The sequence below is a fragment of the Nicotiana tabacum genome, chromosome 2 (genome assembly GCF_000715075.1).
Source record: "Nicotiana tabacum cultivar K326 chromosome 2, ASM71507v2, whole genome shotgun sequence".
Lineage (NCBI taxonomy): Eukaryota > Viridiplantae > Streptophyta > Magnoliopsida > Solanales > Solanaceae > Nicotiana > Nicotiana tabacum.
In genome coordinates, this window is record NC_134081.1 from 125,466,414 (window position 1) to 125,490,119 (window position 23,706).

The window sequence follows — 23,706 nt, forward strand, 5'->3', positions numbered from 1 at the left end:
ATTTGACACCCCTAACTCTATGCATCCCCTCCCCTCCCCCCACCCCTCTTTTTATTGTTTTCTGTAGCTTTTTTTTCCTTTTTAAAGATCTCTGTATTCATTTCCTTGCTTTAGGCCAGAAGAGTGTGTGTGTATTCATTTCCTTGTGTGTATATTCTACAAACTGACAGAACTAAACTAATCATTTTACCACTTTAAAATTGGTACATAATTCACTATGTCTAGGTATAGTAACAACATAAGACAACAATATTAATGATAGTTAACGCCAATCAATATCTAAAATATATGGATTGACTAAGCGTAATAGAATATTTGAGTACTATCACATATACTGGCGAGCCACGAATTTTGCGAAGGGTGTTCAATATTTAATATACACATATAAAAAATAATCTTGACCTATATACGTAATATAAGTTTTTATATACACAGTATATTTTTTTCGACGAAGGTGGTCAATACCCTTCAATGTGGCTACTGCGATTTAGAGATTAATGTATATATATTCTAAAAAAAATATTTTTTGGCGATTTTGAGAATAATGTAATTATTAGTGAACAGATAATAGAGGTTTCTCATTGTAAAATATACCTGTTTGTTTTTGAACAAGCAGAAAGTTATATTGAATTCTAATCACCTATGCCAACATATCGCCTCTTTCTATCTTTTTTTTTTCTTTTTTTTTTTCTCTACAATTTCGTCGACAATCTTTTGCTTGAAAAATACACAAACAAAAAGAAAAAGTTGTTTTAATGGTAACGATCGTTTAATTAACAAAATAAAAAACAAAACAGAGGATTTTTCAGAAATGATATTAAGAATAAAAAATCTTATAATCAGAATCATGCCTCAGCTATATAATACTAATGTTGACAATTAACAACACAAAAAAATTTCAAAGATAATAGTATGCTCTAACTTTAGTTACAATAATTGGAAAAGCAAGTCCAGAACAAAAATGAATGGAGGTAGGGTCTACTTAACTAAATGTGATTAGCTGGATTTGGATTTTAAAAGGGCAGAAAACTTAACTACCTCCTGAATATGGGTATTAGTTCACATCTAAATTATTTTTCAGTTTTAATTACCCCGACATAACTAACAAATATCCATCATATCTAAATGAAAAAATAAAAAAATATTGGGTAATGCATTGTATATATAGAATAAGCAAGAAAATGATTATATAAGTGAAACAAATAAACCTTTATATATACTTATATGGCAATTAACAGCTGAAAAATATAGTACGTCGAAGCTATTTTTTATTTTTCAGTCCTATGTGTATAAAAGTGGGTGTGTTCACACTCTTTCTACTTGTGAAAGCCATGAATATTCTATTAACTTACTAGTAAAGAAAGAAATTTTGCCTCGCGTAAGTTTTCGTGATGGCTTAAGCACCAATATTCCTTTAATTCGATTATTCGACCATATTGATTAGTCTCGTAATAAAAGTTTTTTTACATCCGAGTAATCAAAATTTTTAAACTCGATTTTCACTTTATTTGACCATAAATAATGAAGAACAGCTCAAAAATCAAGAGTTCAAATTTTAGACCATGAAATTTTTTCAAACAAAAAAAATCATTGAAATAAATACCTCATTTTGGACTATATTAAATTTGGCACCAAATTTTCGTTCTCGCCCAAATAAAAACAGAAGAGAAAGAAAGAATCAGTTTTAACTTTTCAGAAGAAAAACGCCAATAAGAATTATTTTGTTTGTTGAAACAAAAAAAACATAATTTATATGTTTATGAAATACAATATTTTTTACGAAATTTTATTCTATAATTCAAATATGTCTAATACAATGGAATTTATTTATTTATATAGCGTTTGAAAGTTTATAGTTATTGATACAAGGTACACGCATAATAACTTAAGCAAAATGCACAAAGTAGAGCTACCTATAATTAAAGACCAAAATCAAGCACCATAAAGACAATTCTGGTCCTAAAATATACACGATTAAATAATTAAACTATTAAACGACACAACATCAAGAATTAAGAAACTAATATGTAGAATAACCACAAACTCAAAATCATTGCGTGGTTATACATCTATTTCGTTTCTGTCAATATTTGATAAGAGTAAGCTCTTACTATTTTCTCTTGAAAGGGTACGTATAAATATAACATTAGTAATTTATTGTCCTACAAAGACTCAGTTTATGAGGTTAAATTTTGGGAAGATTATCTATGTGGTAACTGACTAACGTCGTTTATAGTATTTTAGTCTTTACAGTGGATAGTCAAGGTGATAGAAAATTCCCAGCCAAACGCGTAAACAACCCCTCAACCCCCAAAAAGCAACACATTTGAAAAGAGGATTGATTATCGTGTAGAAGATAAATTTTTTTTTACCAAGAATGAATAAAATAGTACTAAAAATGCATCACTACATTTATCAGAAATCTAATTCCATCAGAAAAATTAAAATTTAATGAAACACATAATAGATGCAGTAATTAAAGGAAATAAAAAATGCAAATATATAAACACACATGCAGTAAGAATGTGAATAACAACTTTCTGTTTTGAAAAATTCCAGAGGCTTCTCCGGTATATAAATTAAAGTGAAATTTCTGCATAAAAATTATAGCTTTAGAAGAAACAACCATAAAAAAAGTGACAAATAGTACTCTAAAAAAAGCATTTGATGAGCAACAAATAATTTTGAGCTCTACGAGATGAAATCTCAATGTCTTCTTGTATGCTGGATATTTGTCAACAACAAAAAAAAAGTTGTTTCAACCAATTCTCTTCCCGTAGAACTAAAAAGATATTAATGTCTCTTTAGTTTTAGTGTAGGAATTACCATGGAAAGTATATATTACATATGTAGATTTATACAAAGTAAAATATTAATTGATTTATACATATTAGTTTTAGGACTTCTTACGTAGCTCAAATAAGGAAAGATTTAATAACCAAAATTTTAATTAATTTCAAAGTCCTAAATATAACAAAAAAAACATTAAATGATAGTTTTGTCTAATATAAATTTTTGAAGGATAAAAAGAGGTAGTTCGATTTATTTGTTTAGTGCTAAAAGTCCTAAGAGGTAGTTCGATTTATTTGTTTAGTGCTAAAAGTCCTTCCCTTTGAATCTGTAAGACATTAACGTTATTTTTTCTGCTTAAATTTTTTGTGTGGAACATATTGAAATTATTTTTAATTTGTTGTATTTGCTATATTAAAGGCATGAGAATGATACAATTCAAAAGGCATTATTCCTAAGCAAATCTAACAAAAGGATTAATAATAATTTATGTATATTATAGAACAAAAATAATACTCTTGGCTCAAAAAATAATAAAATAAAATCTTAATAGATTGTTTCTTTCCGTCACCTTTTCTTTTTTTGGTAATTCACAAATATTATTAATCACCAAAGAAGCAAATTACAGCATATATAGGCCAACTCAGCCTTCATACAAGACTATGTTGATCTCATAATATCGAGAGACTAGTTTACATGTCAAAACACTATTACTATTACTACCTACAGAGGCTTATTCTGTAGAACTAACTTGAGTTTGCTAACAACTCGTACATTACAAAGATAAGCTATCTCTCTAATGATGTTCTGCCTGTCCCTGTGTATCATATTGAATACTTTTTGATTTCTTTCATTCCATATACTATACAGTACTTCAGCAAAAATCATTCGCATAAGTTGCCCTTCAACAAACTTCTTCTTACTTTCTCCTCAAACCAGGAAACTAGCTGAGCCCACGTCTTTAGTTGGACCTGCATTTGTAACCAGTCGAAGATAACTTCCGCCTAGTTGGTTACCTAACGGATTGAGAGTTTTAGGGAATATTTGGTTGGTCGGGATACCATATAGCAATCACACGCGATTACTCACTCTATACTTATCGGTAGTTTGAGTGTTTTTGCCCAACTTGGCTTTCTCAAGTCCAAATGGGTATCTCACAAAATAAGTGATAGATGCTAAAGTCGGGTCTTACTATCTCTAGATTCGACCCTTTAATTGGGGATATCAATTTCTCGAGTTCACCCCAATTTCTTGTTAGCCAAGTTTTTCTAGACTTAGTCTCTCTTTTTCAAGTATAGACTAAGTCAATTAGGCATGAATCAATGTTTGCAACCATCAATTCTTAAATTCAAGCAAGAACTAGGCTAAATATCATATACCCAATCATTAATAAGCCCTAAATCAATCACCCATTAGATACCCATACTAGGGTTGGGTCATAACCCTAGCTAAGGATTTAGCTACTCATAGGAAATAAAGAAATTAAAGAAGAAACTAAGATAAAACTCATAATAGATGATTAAGGGAAGAAAATCTAATGTTAAAATGATAAACTATTACAAAGTTGCCCAAAACAGTAAAGAAAAATGGCTATCTATTTTCTGGAGTTCAAAACTTAACCTAAAAATGATAAAAAGATCTATTTATACCCAGTTAAAATTATCGGACAACATTGTCCCTGCGGAGGTTGTACGACCGCACAATTTTGTGTGCGGTCCACACTTTGAAGCTGACTTGACAAGGTGGTCTTCTGCAGCCGCATAAATCTAGGGTGCGGCCGCACTTCCTCTGATTGTGTGGACCACACATTTCTGAGTGTGGCCGCACTCTTGATCTTGGGTTGGACATGGAAAATTTCTGCGGACCGCACATTTATGAGTGCGGCCACACTTTTGCATTCTGCGGCCGCACAATAATAGTGCGGTCTGCACATCTTCAGGTCCCCAAAACACATCTCTCTGAACCTTGTCTTCTGCGGCCGTACAATATTTGTGCGGTCCGCACTTTGTGAAGGAATTCTGACAGTGGCTCTTCAGAGTCTGCGGCCGTATACAGTATTGTGCAGTCTTTACTTTGGTCTATTTTGCCTTGTTTTGGTTCATGTCCAATTTTTACTCTTTCTTAGTTGATTTTCATTTCTTTCCCTCGTTTCCCAATATTCCTGCAAGAAAGCACATTTCATTAGTTCTTGAGAATACCTTTAAGCATTTTTGAGCTAAAACGTAAGTAAAAGAGAGCAAATAAGCAGTTAAAATCCCTACTTATCAACTCCCCCAAACTTAAGCTTTTGATTGTCTTCAAGCAATTAAGGCAATTCCCACCTCCACTAGAAAAGGGCTATTTCAGCTGGCCTAAGTTGAATCAAACACACATCAATTGGGACCAACAATTACCCGCATACTCATGAATCATTAACAAGCCTATGATTTGAATGTTAAAGCACAAATAGCTCTAATGTGATGCTTGAGCATCAAGAGTTGACTTAATTCCTCAAGGAAGTTTGCACTTTCATATAGGTCGTTGTGGATCCCAAACTCCTCTTCCTATGTTCTCCGGAAGCTCATCTCACTTAAAAATATAGCACTCAATGCAATGAATCGAGAAAGGTTCACTCATCACTCTGAAAATAATGTCACAAGTCCGGCTCTAAGTACCATATGCTTGCCCCTCATGTAGATCACCACTAATGTAAGTTTACCCGGCTTGAAATCACGTAGGACTTTTTCGGCATGTAATGAAGGCTTTTGGACTAAGGAGGCAAATATTGGAATGGAATTGGTTCATCTTTCCTTTAGCACTCCATTTTCTATTTGTGGCTCATATTTTGCCGACTCTTTGAGTCATTTTATTTTTCCTTAGGGGAACTAGAGAGACTTGACATCACTCATTCTTGGTCATGCTATTCATATTCTCCTTCTTTGTTTTCTCCATGCTTTGCACTTTTGCTTTCATTTGAATCTTTTCTACCCTTTCACATTATTCACTTTCTTTTTGTATTTTTCTTTTATTCTTCCTTTCTTTTTCTTTGCCTTTCCTCTTCTTCATTTCTTTTCTCTTTTTATGCCTTGATACCATCTTCGTCTCTCCCCCCAAACTTATGTTTTCGCCATTTGTTTCTCATGAGTACTAAAGAAAGCTTGGGTGCCAAGAGAGGGTCACTATAAAACGGTTAAAGGCTTGTAACATGGTTATCGAATAAAAGAAGCTTTAGGCTCAAAAGGTTTGACTAAGGATGATATCATTGGTGGGCCATGGAAGGTTTCAAAATGGGCTAAGGAGAGCCTACAATCACTTCTCAAGCCAAGCTAACTTAGAATTTCGCCTAGAAACACATTCGAGGCAAGTTCTAAACCATTCGCACGGGTACTTGTAACAAAATACCTCACTTCTCACACCACCGGATTATTAAAGAGAATAGAGCCAAGGGGCCACAATAACCGTATTCAAGATTGAAAATCGCTAATGGTTCAAGTAAACCACCCGATAATTGCCTAAGTCAACACAAGAGTCACAAGGTCACTAACTAGAGCCATTTCTTTCCAAAAACCTATTTTTAACCATAGATGTGTAGTTAAGTGTGTTGGCACCGAGTGAAGCATGCTCGACCCTTATTTATTCATTTATACTATTGTTTCTACCTAAACATCAAGAACAGACTCGATCCCTTAAGAAGGTTGTCACACCATCCATCGTTGGGAAGAGCCACCCAGTTCACTCAAAACCCACCTTTGGAAAGAACCGTGACATAAAGAAAACCAAAGGTTTATTGTTCACTTAAATGTAAAAAGAAGCTAACAAATCAAAAAGAAGCTATTAAAGTAACTAAGAAGCTATACTATTAAGAAAACAAAATGAAGAAGTTATGAAATAAACTACTGAAAGTAAGGCAAATGAATATACTGAACAAGAGAAATAGAATATATACAAGAGGGATGTATATATACATAATGAGGGAGAAAATAAAGATAAAAGAAAAAGAATATTAAAGTTATTACCGGCCAATGTCATCAAATATCATCAAATCAAACCAAAATAGACCACCCCCTGAATAAGAACAAGGAATGTCCTCAATGCTTAGCAAAATCAAAATAAGGGAGGGTAGAGAGTAGAGAAAACTCCCTATGTGGTCTCAGGGTGACTGTCAGCATCACCACCCTCGGGCTCCTCCAACTGTATCTCATCATCATCTGGCTGGGGAACAACAGGGTTAACGAGCATCTGAAGCATCTACTCAGCAGTGTGGGCAGCAAGATCTGGCTCGTCAGACTGGCCAGCTGGTGCCTCTGCTGATGGTGCTGCTGGGTCTGCTGGTACTGATGGATCTGTCTCCATCAGTAGGTCAAATGGCAAATCACCCGCGGCTGCGATCTTCGTCACCTCCTTCCTCAATCTCTCCACTGATTTCTTTGAAGCCTGGGATTTCCTTATCTTCTTTGCCTGCTTGCCCAACTCCTCGATAGCTCCCCCATGAGCCACCATTGTATCCATAATGGTCTTCTGGTTCTCCAAAATCTTCTTCAATGTTTCCTCCACTGACGAAGGGACCTATGATGCTGCTGGGGTAGAAGACTGTGCTGCAATAACACTGGATATGTCAGACAGCTTAGAAGTGGATGTCTGCATCCAGTTGTTGAGACTCGCCAATGTCTGGGAGACACGTAGCACAGTGAGTGGATAAGTGGATGAAGCTGGCACTGGTACTGCGGCTGATGGTCTAGAAGATGAAGGTGGTGGCATGTCAGCTGTCCCGGTGGAAGGCCCAGCTGCTGTAGGAGGTATGGGAGCTGTAGATGGCTCAGCAGCAGACTCTGTACCTACCACCGATGGCTCATCATACTGACCAACGATGGTAGTGGCCATACCCTTGAACTTTGGGTTGTCTGCACCATGCAGGTGGAACCATGAGAAGGGCTTCTTGGCCCTCACTTTCGTTTCAAATGTCCTTGGCTCCACCTTTGCATCGTTGAAATATTTTGTGAGGGTGTTGGGATATGGGTAGGAGCTTTCACCTTTTTGGACATCTATTGTCATATTGGCAGACATGATGGCACCCACATTGATTGGGTACCCGGCCATAATCGAAGCCACCAAAACTGCTTGGGGAAGAGGAAGGTTGTTCTCATTTCTTCTCGGGTCGATACAACTGCACACAAAGGTCTGCCACTCTTTTGCTTCAAAATTTAGGGTGGCCCGGAGAATAGGAATCCCTGCTGTGATCCACAGTGGTGGTGGTCCTCGAGCAGCCAAAATCTCAGCTAGCCAAGGGCGAGATGCATCACCCATAGCAAGTTTCTCTAGGTACTTGACTGCCTCTACCTCCTCAAAGCCCAGGTAAGTGTTCAAAGTGTTGGGGTCAAATTTGACTTTCAAATTCTCACCTTTGTTATCTTGGTACTCTTCTTTATGTAAGCCACATTGGCATAGAACTCCCGAACCAAGTGCTCATTTGCATCGATGACTCTTAGGGTGAACCCCATCCGCCCCTTTCGCTCCCGGAACTGTCGAAGGACATTAGGATTGTATTTATCCAAATCCTTCATTAAGAACTGTCGCTCAAGTGTGAGCGATCTCTGGGGCCACCACTCTCTGAACCTTGTGAAGGCTGTCAAACTCACAAACCGATCCTCCCATGCTTCCTTCTTCTTCGACCTCTCTAGGCCGCCCACTCGAGTGTCACCTCCTCTACCATCATCATCATCATCTATTGCCACGGGTGCCAGAGGAGTAGGTGTAGAGGAGGGCTCTGAACCCTGGCTACCAGCATCGGAACCCTGAGAAGAACTTGCTGTAGTGGAGGGTTCGTTGCGCAATTGATATCTCTTAGTGGGTTGTGATGGTTGGGAATGGGCCTCAGGCTGTACCTCTATTGACTGACCCTAGGAGGCTTCCCTAGACGGGGCATATGAACTAGATTCATAGGGCTCTGTGGCCCTACCTCTCCAAGGGCCCTTTCCTCTACCTCGGGAGGGCTCACCTCTCCCTTTGGATGTATCGCCTCTACCTCGTGAACGAACCATTGTCTGCAATACAAGGCACATAAGTCAGTTGGAGTTCAAAACAGGTTAAACATTTGCAGTATAGTTGCAGGACAATAATTTATAGAAGAGACAGTGCGGACCGCACAATCTTGAGTACGGCCGCAGACTGTCATATGCAGACCACACAATTTTAAAGTGCGGTCGCACACCCTGAAGTGTGGACCGCATAATTTTAAGTGCGGTCGCACATGCTGAAGTGCAGACCGTATAATTTTGAGTGCGGCCGCATAATTCCAAGCTGAGACAATGGTTCTCTGAAGTTCCAATGTGCGTTTGCACATATTTTTCTGCGACCGCACAATTTTTTCTACGGACCGCACAATTTTGAGTGCAGTACGCACTTTTCAAGCACATGTTTGCCCTAATCGACAGATCTGTGGACCGCACAATTTTGTGTGCAGCCGCACAATTTGAAAACATATGGCAGTGACTTTAGGTTTCTTGCAATTATTTCACAAATTAGATATGATATTTGCAAATAAACATGATCAATGGTCTACCCAGTCCCAAATGAACATACATGAAATTATCCACATAGATTTAAGCACATATGAAGAACATTTGACATTTTTAGGCCTAAAAATAACTAAACTAATCAAGAACAAAAATTAAGAAAAATGGAAAAAGTCTAACATGGATTGAACATACCAGTGATGAAAGAATGCAGGTGAGAATCTAGACTCGATGAATTAATTATGAAGTGTGAACTATTTTGTGATGCACACTATTTGCTTAGGGCTCAAGAGTTCAGAGAGTGTAAAGTGTGAATAGTATTCAAAAGCCCTATTTATAGTTTGACCAAGTCGGTCACAAAGTGAGCTCAGTGCGGCCGCACAATTTTGAGTGCGGTCCGCACTCTTTACCTGTACTTGAGCTGAGATTCTGCGGTCCGCACAAAAGTGAGTGTGGTCGCAGAAATTTGTGCGGTCCGCAAATTTTTTGTGCGGCCGCAGATTGGCCTATTTTATGCAACTTAAAACATCATAGAGTTCACATTTTTGGGTCTCCAGTTGTGCGGTCCGCACAATAAATGTGCGGTTCGCACTTTTTCAATACTTGGCCAATTTTTTAATCACAGTACATGCAATACACACTCATTCCTACAAATCACATCAAAACCAATTAGCTCAATACAAAACCTATCTAAAAAGGAAAAAAATGAAAAATTAAAAAAAAAACATGGGTTGCCTCCCAAGAAGCGCCTGATTTAACGTCGCGGCACGACGCAGGTTACCATCAATCACTTGAAATGGATTAACGCCACAACGTGGCCATCATCAACTTTGCCAAGATAATGTTTCACCCGGTGACCATTGACTCTAAATACTTCATCATTCCTGTTCTTCAAGTCTAGTGCACCAAAGGGTGTCACGTGCACAACCTCAAATGGACCACTCCACTTGGACTTCAACTTTCCCGGAAACATCCGCAACCGAGAATTGAACAATAGCACAAGATCACCTTCTTTGAACTCCTTGTTCCGGATGTACTTGTCATGGAGGTACTTCATCTTGTCCTTGTATAAGGACGAACTTGAATATGTATGGTACCGGAATTCATCAAGCTCATTCAATTGTGCCACCCTTAAGTTGGCGGTGACATCCCATTAAAGATTAAGCTTCTTCAATGCCCATATAGCCTTGTGCTCAAGTTCCACCGGTAGGTGACAAGCTTTCCCAAACACTAACCGATATAGAGACATACCAATCGGTGTTTTGTAAGCCGTCCTATAAGCCCAAAATGCATCATCAAGTTTCTTCGACCAATCCGTCCGGTTGACATTCACAGTCTTTGACAAAATACTCTTGATCTCCCGATTGGAGTCTTCGACTTGCCCACTTGCTTGAGGATGATAGGGAGTTGACACTTTGTGAGTGACACCATACTTTGTGAGTAAGGTATCAAAAGATTTGTTATAAAAGTATGATCCCCCATCACTAATAATGGCCCTTGGAGTACCAAATCTCGTGAAGATATTCTTTTTCAAAAATGCCTCCACACTTCGAGCTTCATTGTTGGGTAAAGCCACGGCTTCAACCCACTTTGACACATAATCCACAACTACCAATATGTAAGTGTTCCCACAGAGCTCACGAACGAACCCATGAAATCAATGCCCCACACATCAAAAATGTCAATCTCCAAGATGGTGGTGAGGGGCATCTCATTTTTCTTAGAAATCCCACCGGCCCTTTGACATTCATCACAACGCTTGATGAGATCGCTAGCATCCTTATAAAGAGTAGGCCAATAGAATCCACAACTCAACACTTTTGTTGATGTTCTAGCTCCACCATGGTGACCACCATATGGTGAAGAGTGAAAAGCCTCAAGAATTTCCATTTATTCCTCCTCCAGCACACATCGTCAAATCACACCATCGGTAAACATCCGGAAGAGATACGACTCATCCCAATAATAGTCAAGGCAATCCCTTTTGAGCTTCTTCCTTTAGTTTGAAGAGAACTCATTCGGTACAATACCACTCACAAGATAATTGGCTAAATCGGCGAACCATGGCATCCCGGTCATTGAAATGGCTAGAATCTTCTCGTTGGGGAAGGAATCATTTATCTCAAGGCCGTCATGTGGCCTCTCCTCCTCCAAACGAGACAAGTGGTCCGCCACTTGGTTTTCACTACCCTTGCGGTCTTGAATCTCTAGATCAAACTCTTGCAATAGAAGCACCTACCGCATTAACCTTGCCTTTGCATCCTTTTTGCTCATTAAGTACCGAAGCGCCGCATGATCGGTGTGGACAATCACCTTTGTACCCATAAAGTATGGGCGAAACTTTTCCATAGCAAAGACAATAGCAAAGAGCTCTTTTTCGGTCACAGTGTAATTAACTTGGGCATCATTCATGGTCTTACTAGCATAGTAGACCGGATGGAAGATTTTGTTGATACGTTGCCCCAAAACTGCTCTGACCGCCATATCACTTGCATCACACATGAGCTTCAAAGGCAAGCTCCAATTTGGTGCGGCGATAATAGGAGTAGTAGTCAACTTGAACTTGAGCAATTTGAATGTCTTCATACAATCCTCGTTGAAATGGAACTTGGAATCCTTCTCCAAATGTTTACACAAGGGGTTTACCACCTTAGAAAAGTCCTTGATGAATCAGCGATAGAACCCTGCATGACCCAAGAAGCTCCTCACTCCCTTCACGGATGTAGGGGAGGGAGTTTGGATATCACCTCAATTTTGGCCTTGTCGACCTCAATACCATGCTTTTAAATTTTGTGGCCGAAGACTATGCCTTCCTCGACCATGAAGTGACATTTCTCCCAATTCAAAACCAAGTTTGTTTCCTCACATCTTGCCAAAACCTTGTCCAAGTTGTCCAAGCACTCATCAAAAGAATTCCCCACCACGGAAAAGTCATCCATGAAGACCTCAAGAAAATACTCCACCATGTCGGTGAAGATGGCCATCATACACCATTGAAAAGTCGTCGGTGCATTGCATAACCCAAATGGCATCCACGAGAATGCGAAAGTACTATAGGGACAAGTGAAAGTAGTCTTCTCTTGGTCCTCAGGAGCAATAAGAATTTGATTGTAGCCGGAATATCCATCAAGGAAACAATAAAAAGCTCGTCCGGCCAACCTATCAAGCATTTGATCAAGAAATGGAAGCGGAAAATGATCTTTTCGAGCGACTTTGTTGAGCTTCCTATAGTCCATGCAAACTCTCCATTCGGTGACCATTCTTGTGGGGATCAACTCGTTCTTGTCATTTGTTACCACAGTCATGCCCCTTTCTTTGGGACATATTGCACCGGAGAGGTCCACGATCTATCGGAAATGGGGTAAAAAACCCCGGCATCCAACCATTTTATGATCTCATTCTTCACCACCTCTTGCATTTCTTCATTTAATCTTCTTTGATGTTCAATGGAGGGTTTGACATCCTCCTCCAAAATAATCTTGTGATGAAAAAGACGGGGCTTATACCCCGAATATCCGCCAATGTCCATCCTATAACTTTCTTCCTCTTTTGAAGCACTGCCAAAGTAGAATCTACCTGCACATTAGTCAAGCAAGAGGAAAGAATAACAGGTAAAGTAGAACATGGGCCAAGAAATTCATACCTGAGATGTGAAGGCAATGGCTTTAACTCCAAAGTGGGAGGCTCCTCGATTGAGGTCTTTGTTGGAGGAGTCTTCCGATTCTCAAGATCTAAGGACAATTTTCGGGGTTCATAAGTATACGACCTCATTCCTTTTAATGCATTTACACATTTCACAAAGCCTTCCTTCTCATCATCATCATGATTAAGCAATGCGGCCTCCAAAGTATCATCAACATTCATCATGGCAATAGAATCATCAACAATCACCTCGGTCACTAAGTCCACAAACGAACAAACTTCATTGCTATTCGGTTGCCTCATAGATTTGCATACATGGAAAACCACCTTTTCATCGCCCACCCGAAAGGTGAGCTCACCGGCTTCCACATTAACAAGAGCCTTTCCTATAGCAAGGAAAGGTCTACCCAAGATAATAGTCACCTCATAGTCCATTTCGCAATCAAGAATCACAAAACCCGCCGGGAGGATGAACTTATCAACACGAACCAACACATCATCAATAATACCCAATGGTCTCTTCATAGTATGATCCGCCATTTATAACCTCATAGATGTGGGTCTTGGTTTCCCAATTCTCAAAGTTTTGAACACAGAGTAGGGCATCAAGTTGATACTCGCCCCTAGATCACATAGAGTTTTGGCAAAGTCGGCGCTTCCAATAGTGCAAGGGATTGTGAAAGCGCTGAGATCTTCCAATTTCGGAGCCATTCAGTGCATAATAGCACTCACTTGATGTGTCATCTTGATAGTCTCACAGTTCATTGATCTTTTCTTTGTCACCAAATCCTTCATGAACTTTGCATAGCCGAGCATTTGTTCCAACGCCTCAACCAATGGCACATTAATAGATAAGCTCTTCATCATGTCAATAAACTTCTTGAATTAGTTCTCGCTATTTTGCTTGGCGATCCTTTGAGGGTATGGAGGAGGCATCCTTGGCATTGGTGCCTTGGCCTTTGGCACTACCGGTTCTGGTATGTCAATCACGTGTTTCCTAGACGGTTTCACTTTTTCTTGAGTCTCCTCCACATTTTCATCAATATCAATTCTCACTTCTTCATTAGCTTGAACCACATTGCTTGGAATTTCATCTTCTTTAATCACTACATCATCATCCATAATTCTTCTTTGGTTTGATATTGTTGCCTCCCCATCTTTTTCACTCCTTATGGTTACGGCCATGGCATGTCCCGTGTTGTTTCCACCCTTCGGGTTCACCACCGTGTCACTAATTAGTGCCCCCTTAGGACGAGTGTTTAAAGCTTGCGAGATTTGCCCTAATTGAACCTCCAAATTGCAGATTGAAGTGTTGTGAGAGGCTAGTTGAGCATCAGAGTCGGCATTTTTCTCCATCATTTGTTTGAACATATTTTCAATCCATTCCATCTCATTATTGGAAGAGCTATAACCATGAGACGGATAAGGAGGCGGGTTGTTTGGTTGTTGATACATTGGGGGGCTTTGAAAGCCCGACCCCCGATTCCCTTGGTTATTGTTCCAAACCCCTTGGTTGTTGCCTCCCCAATATCCTTGATTGTTGCCACCCAAATTTCCTTGGTTGCCTTGATTGTTCCAATTGCCTTGATTATTATTATTGATCCAATTACCTTGATTGTTGGTACCATCACTCCAATTGCCTTGATTTCCTTGAGATCGCCATTATTGTTGATTCAGGCCTTGAGAGTTGTTTCTTTTCCCTTGGTAGTTATTCACATATTTCACTTCTTCCTCTTGTTCATTATATGATTCATCTTGGTCAAACCCAGTATCATCGTGCACAAATTATTCCACACGGTTTTGCACTTGTTGACCCTTTTGCCTTCGCTTGTTCACCATCATATTGACACATTCCATTGCATTTACTTGCTTAGGACATTGGACCTGTTGAAGTTGGGATTTGGCCAATTGATTCATTGTAGTGGTCAACTCGGCAATTGCTTGCCCATGCTCATGCAATTCTTTGTGTAGGTGAATCATATTTGGATCACCTTAAGGAACATTTGCTCTACTTTGCCATGCCGATGAAGTATCCGCCATTTCATCTAAGATTTCACAATCTTCGGCATATGGTGTTGTCATGAAATTTCCACCGGCAAGTTGGTTGACCACACATTGATTGGTAGTATTGATCCCCCTGTAGAAGGTTTGTTGAATCATAGCCTCAGTCATGTCATTATTGTTTGAATGCTAGAATATCATCTCTAAGAGTAGACATATGCCCGGGAGAAAAGAACTTGGCAATGAATTTTTCTGCCAATTCATCCCATGTATGGATAGAGTGGTTTGGCAATCTTTCTAACAAGCCCAAGGCTTTCCCCCGTAGAGAGAAGGGAAATAACCTCAACCTTAGAGCATCCTCAGAGACGTTGGTCTGTTTACTCCCCCAGCAAGTGTCCACAAATCCTTTTAAATGTTTGTATGCATTTTGATTCGGAGCTCCGGTGAAGAATCCCTGTTGCTCAAGCAATGTGAGCATAATATTTTTGATTTGAAAGTTTTTCGCCCTAATGTGGGGTGGGACTATGGCACTTGCATACCCTTCATTCAGCAACACCCAGTGTAGAGCCGCTCTTGGTGGATTTGGGGGTGGAACGGGAATGTTGTCTTGAGGTGGTCGGCCTCGTCTATTTGCTTGAGGCTCAAGAGGAACCTCCTCAACAGGGTCATCTTCCACGTCCACATCCCCCAAAGGCATGTTTCTAAGAGGATCATTGTTGAGAGCCATTTTTGTACCTACATCGATTCACAAAAAAGTTAGTAACCCGGAAGGAAAAGAAGACAAATCACACACAAAACCAAATATATAGCTAAATCCGTTTTAGCTCCCCGGCAACGACGCCAATTATAAATACCCAATGCGAGTCGGGGTCGATTCCACAGAGAGCTTTATGTTGGATTAGGTATATACCTAGTCTAAGTATATGACGTGCCCAAGATTGCACTTTCACATATTCAGTTGTTTCTTTTCTACTTCTAATTTTTATGCTAATGCTTGTAATTGTAAAGCTAAGGGACAATGTTTTTGGTATTGTTGTTTTTCAGGTTATAAAAGATCTAGGGCTTTAACTTCCGCCTAGTTGGCTACCTAACAGATTGAGAGCTTAAGGCATGTTTGGTTGGTCGGAATACAATATAGCAATCACACGCGATTACTCACTGTATACCTCTCGGTAGTTTGAGTGATTTTGCCCAACTTGGCTTTCTCAAGTCCAAATGGGTATCTCACGAAACAAGTGATAGATGCTCAAGTCGGGTCTTACTATCTTTAGATTCGACCCTTTAATTGGGGCTATCAATTTCTCGAGTTCACCCCAATTTCTTGTTAGCCAAGTTTTTCTAGACTTAGTCTCTCTTTCTCAAGTAGAGACTAAGTTAATTAGGCATGAATCAATGTTTGCAACCATCAATTCTTAAATTCAAGCAAGAACTAGGCTAAATATCATATACCCAATCATAAATAAGCCCTAAATCAATCACTCATAAGATACCCATACTAGGGTTGGGTCATAACCCTAGCTAAGGATTTAGCTACTCATAGGAAATGAAGAAATTAAAGAAGAAACTAAGATAAAACTCATAATAGATGATTAAGGGAAGAAAATCTAATGTTAAAATGATAAACTATTACAAAGTTGCCCAAAACAATAAAGAAAAATGGCTACCTATTTTCTGGAGTTCAAAACTTAACCTAAAAATGACAAAAAGATCTATTTATACCCAGCTAAAATTATCAGACAAAATTGCCCCTGCGGAGGTTGTGCGGCCACACAATTTTGTGTGCGGTCCGCACTTTGAAGCTGACTTGACAGGGTGGTCTTCTGCGGCCGCATAAATCTGCGGTGCCGCCGCACTTCCTCTGATTGTGCGGACTGCACATTTCTGAGTGCGACCGCACTCTTGATCTTGGGTTGGACATGGGAAATTTCTGCGGACCGCACATTTATGAGTGCGGCCGCACTTTTGCATTCTGCGGCCGCACAATAATAGTGCAGTCTGCACATCTTCATGTCCCCAAAACACATCTCCCTGAACCTTGTCTTCTGCGGCCGCACAATAATTGTGCGGTCCGCACTTTGTGAAGGAATTCTGACAGTGGCTCTTCAGAGTCTGCGGCTGCACACAGTATTGTGCGGTCCGCACTTTTGTTCATTTTGCTTTGTTTTGGTTCTTGTCCAATTTTTACTCCTTCTTAGTTGAATTTCATTTCTTTGGCTCGTTTCCCAATATTCCTGCAAGAAAGCACATTTCATTAGTTCTCGGGAATACCTTTAAGCTTTTTTGAGCTAAAACGTAAGTAAAAGAGAGCAAATAAGTAGTCAAAATTCCTACTTATCAGGGAATCAAAATACCCTCAATGGGTCGCCAACATGGTCATGGTGAAAAAGAAGAACGGAAAGTGGCGGATGTGCGTAGACTTTATAGATTTAAACAAAGCATGGCTAAAAGATTCATTCCCGCTACCTCATATCGACCAGCTCATTGACGCAACGACTGGGCACGAACTGCTGAGCTTCTTGGATGCCTACTCGGGCTATAATCAGATCCTCATGGAAGAGGAGGACCAGGAGAAGACCACCTTCATCACCCACCAATGAACGTACTGCTACAGAATGATGCCTTTCGGACTCAAAAAATGCGAGGGCGACGTACCAAAGGTTGGTGACCAAAATGTTCAAAGACCAATTAGGCAAGACCATAGAGGTATACATAGACGATATGCTGGTCAAATCCAAAAGGAAAGAAGATCACATCGACAACCTGAAAGAAGCCTTCGATATACTCAGGCGGTATGGGATGATGCTGAATCCTGAAAAGTGTGCATTCGGCGGGACCTCAGGAAAATTCTTGGGCTTCCTAGTATCACAAAGAGGCATCGAGGTCAACCTTACCAAATCAAAGCCATAGAAGGAATACCAGAGCACTTAACCAGCAAAAAACAGGTTCAGAGGCTAACCGGCCGCATCGCCGCCCTGTCGAGATTTATCTCACGATCGTCTAACATATGCCATAAATTTTTCGGCGTACTCCAGAAGGACAATGGCCTCCAGTGGACTTCCGAGTGCGTTCAAGACCTGAAAGAGTTAAAGTCTTATCTATCATCACCGTCGTTGTTCTCCAAAGCAGAACCCGATGAACGTCTTCTCGTCTACCTTGTTGTATCTGAAGTAGCGGTGAGTGCAGTCATGGTCCGAGAAGATAAAGGTACGCAATCTCCCATATATTACATTAGCAAAACTTTAATCGACACCGAGACGAGGTACCCCCACCTCGAAAAATTGGCACTGGACTTGGTCGTAGCTTTACGAAAGTTTAGACCCTACTTTCACTGCCATCCCGTCTCGGTTGTCACAACCTTCCCCTTGAGGAGTATTTTGCATAAGCCCGAGCTATCAGACATGTTAGCCCAGTAGGCCATAGAGTTAAGTGAGCATGATATCACATATCAATAGCGGACAACGATAAAATCACAAGTCCTTACCGACTTCGTCGCCGACTTCAGTACAAAAATAATGCGCGAAGCCGAAAAAGAAGCCACCTACGCCTGTCCACAAACACAAGAATTATGGATTTTGTACACCGGCGGTGCTTATAATGCGTCAAGATCTAGACTGGGACTTGTGCTTGAAGTCCCGACATGCGAAGTAATTCGCCAGTCCATAAGATTCCCGGACATGACTAACAATGAAGCCGGGTATGAGGCCGTGATTGCAGGATTAAGGATAGCACTCAAGTACGGGGTGAGACGGGTCATCCTACACTGCGACTCTCAACTTGTCGTCAACCAAGTCATATGGACTTTCCAGATTAAAGAGCAACGGTTTCAAAAATACCAGGCCGAGATCTGCAAATTACTGCCCAAGTTTGAGGAGTGCCAGCTCGACCAGATCCCTAGAGCACAAAACATCGAAGCAGACGGCCTCGCCAAATTAGCGGCGACCACTAAAAGCATAACCGGAGAAGGAAATGTGGTCGCCCTCCTCCACTCGTTGATAGATCAAATCGAGGTAAGGACTATAAATCTAACTTGGGACTGGCGCAACCGTATTATTATATATTTGCAGGATGGCGTACTCCCAGATGATAAAAAAGAAGCCAAGAAGTTTCGGATGTAAGCGGCCAGGTACAACATCATTCACAACGATCTATACAAGAGGACGTACGGTGGTCCCCTAGCGAAATACTTAGGCCCGAATCAGACACGTCGCGTCCTAGAGGAAGTCCACGAAGGCCACTGCAGGGCTCATTCCGAAAATCGAGCTCTAGTCAGATGCCTCATACGGGATGGTTACTACTGGCCTACTATGAAAAAGAGGCCGCAAACTTCGTGAAAAAATGCGAGGAATGACAAAAATGCGCCCCAATGATCCATCAAGCGGGCGAGCACCTTCGCTCGGTCATTCATCAAGTGGGGAATGGACATCGTCGGCCCCCTCCCTGCGGGGCGAGGTAACTTACGTTTTCTTTTGGTTTTAACTGTCTATTTATCTAAATGGGTAGAAGTAGGAGCATTCACCCAGATATGCGAACAGGAAGTGATCGCCTTCATATGGAAAAACATTGTGTGCCGCTTCAGCCTTCCCAAAGAGATCGGTTACGACAAAGGACCCTAATTTACTGGAAAAAAGGTCGCCGAATGTTTTGAGAAATGGCATATCAAAAGAATACTCTCCACCCCATATCACCCCGCGGGTAACGGCAAGCGAAAATCCTCCAATAAATCAATACTGAACATCATGAAGAAAAAACTAGAGGACGCCAAGGGACTATGGCCAGAGCTATTACCAAAAGTACTCTGGTCCTACCGCACAACGCCAAAGACGAGCACAGGAGATACGCCCCACTCATTAGTCTATGGGACTGATGCGGTAATACCAGTCGAAGTCGAAGTCCCCAATTTAAGATACTCCCATGAGAGCGAGCCGAGGAATGACGAAAGCAGAAGGCAAGAGCTCGACAAAGTTGAAGAACGGAAAGATATGGACTACATAAGGATGATCGCCCAAAAACAGCAAGCAGAACCTACTATAACAAAAAGGACAAGATCAGACCACTCAAAGTCGGGGACTACGTGTTCAAGGACAAAATATAAGCAAGCAAAGACCCGCAGGAAGGAAAACTAGGAATGAATTGGGACGGCCTATACAAAATCACGGCAACAACAAACAAAGGGTCGTTTCAACTAGAAACAATGAAAGGAAAATTGCTACCAAACAATTGGAATATCGCCCACCTCAAGTACTTCAACTTTTAAGAATAAGCATCCTCCAAGTCGTACTCTTTTTCCCTCACTTGAGTTTTATCCCAATTAGGTTTTCTCAAGGAGGTTTTTAATGAGGCGGCAAGGGGGATGCTTCAAGTCGAAGTACGAACAGAAAAGGCACCGGACGGTCAATTCATTGCCCAACCTCTCGACATGTCTCCAGGTCGCCCAATGAAGGGACTAGATAGACTGGGACTGGAGTACCATCCCAAAAAATATGTAAGTTTCTCCAAATATATGAGCAAAACACAAATGTATGTTCGTCCATGTTTCCGCCAGAGCAATGTTGCCTCAATATCTACTCGGCCCCCGGCCATGGTTAAGTTTCAGTTACATTCGACCTCGTTCGAATTAACACCCATACAGCCCCCAACCATGGTTAAGTTTATGTTACATTCGACCTCGCTCGAATTAACTACGGGTTACATTTCGACCTCATTCGAATTAACACCCATATGGCCCCCGGCTATGGTTAAGTTTAAGTTACATTCGACCTCGCTCGAATTAACTACGGGTTACATTTTGACCTCGTTCGAATTAGCACCCATACGGCCCCTGTCCATGGTTAAGTTTAAGTTACATTTGACCTCACTCGAATTAACTACGGGTTACATTTCGACCTCGTTCGAATTAACACTCATACGGCCCCCGGCCATGGTTAAGTTTAAGTTACATTCGACCTCGCTCGAATTAACTACGGGTTACATTTCGACCTCGTTCGAATTAACACCCATACATCCCCTGGCCATGGTTAAGTTTAAGTTACATTCATCCTCGCTCGAATTAACTACGGGTTACATTTCGACCTCGTTTGAATTAATACGCATACGGCCCCCGGCCATGGTTAAGTTTAAGTTACATTCAACTTCGCTCGAATTAACTACGGGTTACATTTCAACCTCGTTCGAATTAACACCCATACGACCCACGACTATGGTTAAGTTTAAGTTACATTCGACCCCGCTTAAATTAACTGATATGACCTCGTTTGACTTAACACTTACTGGCCCCCGACCATAACTAAAACTAAATTCGATGTTCGACCTCGTTCAACACACATAAACCAAGCTTCTACGACAAAAGTGGCCAAACGGCAGAACAAAAGAAAGAAGCATACAGGCCCGAGCAGAAGAAAATAACATTTCATACTTCAAATATATTCCTTACAAGGGCTAATACAGACGCCCGCAAAAGTATACATAAAATTTACAAACAAAAAGAAGAATAATTACTCGTCACCTGAACCAGCAGCACCATCTCCACCATCGTCATCGCTATCGGGATACTCATACTCGTACCAGGAATCCTGCTCAGTCCCATCTACATCTTCCTCACCATCACCGGCCTTTGGGGTAGCAGGGTCATAGCCGCAAGTGACTCGAGCTGCACGCGCCTTAATACGAGTATCCTCAAAGTCAGCTTCAAGAACTTTCCTCACCGTCATCAAACTTTTAAATATATCTAGCTGGGCCTCAACGTGGATCCACTTCTCATATAAATCCCGCGGAACATCAGGGAAATCATAAAGCATGAGAGGAGGACGGCTGTGCTGATAATTGCGCCTTCTCGGCCTTGAGAACGACGACTTGGTCGCCAAGGATGGAAACCTCTCTTTCTAGCTCCCCTATCCGCTCATCGAGCCGCTCTTCTCTGGGTTTAGCCATCTCGAAATTGTTTGCCCGCTCAGATTAAAGAACTCGAATCATAACCTCCAAAGCCTCCACTTTTGTCGAAGCCGCCAGCCGAGCCAACTCGGCCTTCTACAAGTCAGTTGTCTTCTCGACGATCTCAACACTCAAGGCATCGGCCCTGACCAAACCTTGCTCAAGCTCGGCCCGCAGAGAGATCACTTGGGCCTGAAGGTCCGCAAATTAGGCCTCAACTCCCCTACTCATCTCGAGCTCCTTGTCTTTGTCCCTCAACGCCCCTTCAAGGATGCTGCACTTGCCGATGACCCTCACTAACTCGTCATTTTTCCGCTTCAACTCATCCCTGATAGCTTGGAAGTTGCCACTTTTGCCAAACCGCCTATAGATCTCGCGATGTTTGTTGCAGTATTCACGGTACTTCCTCTCTATCTTCATGAAAATGGTTTTGCGCCTCTCCTCTCGGCGAGTACTCTCAATCTCCAAGATAATGGTCTAAAAAGAAAAAAGAAAAAGAGGAAGAAAATCAGTCAATAAAAAAAAATAGTGTGCAAGGCACGGAAACTTCCCTAAGTGCGAGGCCGGCTATGCCCGTTTAACGTCTCGAGGGTCCTGCCCTCTACATCGGAGCAAAGAGGACCTAAGGAAGGAACCACGTCCTCCGTATCACCAACAGGTCCCGGTCTATAGGGACCACGATGGTACGAGTGGACCCTTCCAATCTTACTTCCACTCGGGTGGACCCCTCGCTCAGCATTCGCACCTCATCGGCGTCAATGTCGGAGCCGGTTTCATAGCCGTCCTCGGCAACTCCCTTATCTCTCCCCCCAGCCGACAAAGGAACGCCAACCGGTCTCGAGGACGATGGTTCATCTCTCAGTATGGTACCCGCAACTTCCACAGATGATCCGCCAACTCCAACCTCAGCCTCAGGCAAAGGTATACTTTCCACGGCCCCCGTAGACAACGGAACTCCACATGACGGATCCGCATCACTTTCAAGCGCAGCAGTGGTCGGCTCACAATCGCCCCTTGTAGAATCCATTGCTCGAATTGTTCTATCGCCAACATTCACCGACCTCCTTTTACGAGGAACCAAATACTCCTCGCTCGGTGATGACTCATCTATAAATTGCAGCACGGGAAGAGATGAAGTCCCTGATACTGAGGTAGCCGACGGTCGAGTTGGTCTATCCGGAGCTGGAGGCTGAATAGAGGCGGATGACCGGGTAGGCTTGGTCGCGGTCGTGGCTAGGGCAGGTCCTATTGTAGTGGTCACTAGGCAGAACACATAAGTAGGAGCTTTCGACTTCCTCAAAACTCCCCGGGCTAACAACAAAAGAATAGAAGAAGGTTGAGATCAATCCCCACATAACAATAGAAAGCAGCCGGTAAGCTTGGGCCCGAATCTCGTTCGGAAGGCCGACCATTCACGAATCCCCACTGTACGAGGGAGGACCCGACTAACCCAATAGTGAGTATCCTCGACCAAAGGAGGGGGTTCAACCTCGGCTACATGGAGAGAAGACAATATCGACACAATTGAAATCAGTCAACGCGAAATACAAGGAGAAAAAAAGGAAGAGGTGCTTACGGGCATAGTTCCAAATCTCGGGGAACCCGCTTGCATTAAGCACCACGTCCTCAGTTTTGAAATATAAGTAATTGAGACAAAACTGGCGGTTTTCCTTATCATCCATTTTCAGCACTAGACATTTGCTGCCTCGGTGGTGAATATGTAATATCGTCCCCCTGTAAAAGTTGGGAGCGAAGAGATGCATCAAGTGACGAAGGGTCACCTCAACCCCGGCTAACTCTGCATACTTCGAGATCATACATATGAGTTTATAAATGTAGGGGGAAAGTTGAGACA